Below are 3,160 nucleotides of genomic sequence, written 5' to 3' on the forward strand. Positions count from 1 at the left end.
GCACAAAGCACACAGAGATGGAAAGCTTCTTCTTCTTCTTCGCACAGAAAAGAGAGTGCAAAATGACTAAGTGCTAAAACTGAAAAGTAGCACATATGTACATGCAGTCACTAAGTTTGAACTCGCTAGAAGCGTACTAGGCTGGCACTATAAGTGTAGTCCAGCTATAGAATCACTGGCAGAGATCCTCCGTGTCGGTCACCTAACGCGCCAGTGAGTAAATGTCGTAAGCGGCCAAGACCCGTAGTGGATGCCAGCTCAAGATGTAGAGCTCGACATCTCAACATTAACCAATTCAACGGTGGGTGTAGATACTTAAGTGCTTATTTCAAAGGCTAAGAGGAGTAGCAACTAAGGTTTTGAATTGCCAAAGAATACACTAAGTAAACACATAAATATAATTAGCATGGCTGACAATAACCAAGAGAGTAGAATAAATATTGATAACTTTGATTTTGCACATGAAGGTGCTAATGATGATGGCCCCATGTCTACCAATTATCTTGTTACTAGGATGCATCAAGCTATCGGCAACCCTACTTTGCAAGCCGAAGTTACTCAACAACTTTGTGCTTATGGGATCTCCCTTCCTCTCCAAGAGGAGAGAGAGCTTAGGAGGCCTCTTGATGAGACCCCCAAAAGAAGACTCTCTCCCATACAAGAGGAGGAATCCAACGAGCAAGAAATCAATGATTCCCTAAGTTCCTCTAAAGATGTGGCTCCACAAAGACAGCAGTCTAGACAATCGCCAACTCCTTCCATGAGGAAACGGTATTGGTTTAACCCCTCTTGTGGTGGGAGCTATTGGAGCTCACCATTCTCCTTTGTGTGGTGCATGCTCTTTGCAAGGCAAAGAATGATGAAGATTTAGAGCTCTATCCTCCTACCCACAATGCAAATCCCCTCCTCTCTCCCATAACTATCCCTCTCATATCCAATTGTGGCTAAACTCCTTGTAATCAAGGCGACTTATAGTTCCACCCTCCCCTATAACTCCCACAACTATCCCTCTCATAGCCAATTGGGGTTAAAACTCTTTGTAATCAATGCTTAAAATCTACTCAAAGCGCATGTATTTTTAGTGGCCATAGTTTAATAGAACCATGAAAACTTTTCTCTTGTCATAGAAAACCTACAAGTCTACTTGCTTTGCCCATGAAGTCACCACCATCTTCTCCATGCATGTCGCGTGGAAGTGCGTTATAAAGTCAAGAACTCTCTCCGGTCTCTAGAGTCAACATGTATATATGCACATGCATATGTACATACGCACATCCACACATGCATACGTACACGCACATGCATACACACATACACACCCCCATGCATACGTATACGCACACACATACGCATGCACATACACATATGGACACACACACACACACATTTATACACACACATATGCACATACACATGCATATATGCACATATACACACGTACATACACATGCATCCATACGCACATGTACATCCATACGCACATGTACATGCATATGCACATGCACACGTACACGTACATGCACATGCATACACATACGTACCTGCACACACATATGAACTTGAACATGCACAAATGCACACATACATACACACACACACACATGCACATACGCACACATGCACGCGCACATACACACACATACATACACGCACACACACATGCACATGCATACGCACATGCACATGCATACACACATGCACACGTACATGCATACGCATACACATACACACACATATGCATACGCATACGCATATACACACATATATGCATACGTATACGTGCACACACACACACACACACCTGTGTACATACGCACATGCACATGCACACGTACACGTGTATGCACATGTGTACATGCACACACATGCACACACGCATCCGCATCGGCATGCATGCACAAACATACACACACATATACGTACATATGCACATGCACATGCACACGTACACGCACACGCATATACGTTCATATGCACATGCTCATGCACACACATACATACATATGCACATACGCACATGCACACACATGCACATACGCATATGCACATGCACACGCACATGTACACACGTATGTACACGCACACATACATATACACACATACACATGCACATGCATACACACATATGCACATGCATACGCACACGCACACGCACACGCACAAGCAAACACACATGTGCATGCACACACACATACGCACAAGCACACACACACATACACATACACATACACAAATATCCATAGACATCCACATACGTACACACATGCACACACATACGCATACGCACTCACGTACACGCATAGACACTCACACACACATGCACATACTCACGCACACACATACGCACATGCACATGCACATGCACACGCACTCACATATGCATGCGTGCACACAGACACATGCACATGCACGTGCACACGCCTATGCACATGCATGGCACAAACATTTTTTACATATAATACACATACTATTTGGTGACTCTTCTTTCTCTACCTAGCCCACGTGATCTAACATTGGCTTCGCTTTGCACACATCCCTTTCCTAATTTGCGCGATACGCAAAGGTAAGTGCTCTTCTAAGAAATCTTGGTTTATAAACTAGAGTAAGGGAGGCTCGGAGCTATTATCTTCACATGTTGACTCTAGAGACCGGAGAGAGTCCTTGACTTTATAATGCACTTCCACGCGACATGCATGGAGAAGATGGTGGTGACTTCAGGGGCAAAGCAAGTAGACCTGTAGGTTTTCTATTACAAGAGAAAAGTTCAATATGGTTCTATTAAACTGTGGCCACTAACTAAAAATACATGCGCTTTGAGTAGAACTTAACCATTGATTACAAACAGTTTTAACCCCAATTGGCTATGAGAGGGATAGTTGTGGGAGTTATGACGGGAGGGTGGAACTCTAAGTCGCCTTGATTACAAGGAGTTTAGCCACAATTGGATATGAGAGGGATAGTTGTGGGAGTGACGAGGGGATTTGCATTGTGGGTAGGAGGAGAGAGCTCCAAATCTTCATCATTCTTTGCCTTGCAAAGAACATGCACCACACAAAGGAGAATTGTGAGCTCCAATAGCTCCCACCACAAGAGGGGTTAAACCAATACCTCCATTGTGTAGGTCCATATGTATATGATTAGTTGAAGAAAGGAAAATTAG

The 3,160-nt window shown here is 43.8% G+C and overlaps 1 pseudogene; it reads right to left on the reverse strand.

The window, feature by feature from the left end:
* Positions 1-1,132: 1,132 nt before the first annotated feature.
* On the reverse strand, positions 1,133-2,117 carry LOC147421547 (uncharacterized; annotated as a pseudogene).
* Between the last annotated feature and the right edge of the window lie 1,043 nt (positions 2,118-3,160).

The sequence above is a fragment of the Adiantum capillus-veneris genome, chromosome 27 (genome assembly GCF_014529385.1).
Source record: "Adiantum capillus-veneris isolate H3 chromosome 27, ASM1452938v2, whole genome shotgun sequence".
Lineage (NCBI taxonomy): Eukaryota > Viridiplantae > Streptophyta > Polypodiopsida > Polypodiales > Pteridaceae > Adiantum > Adiantum capillus-veneris.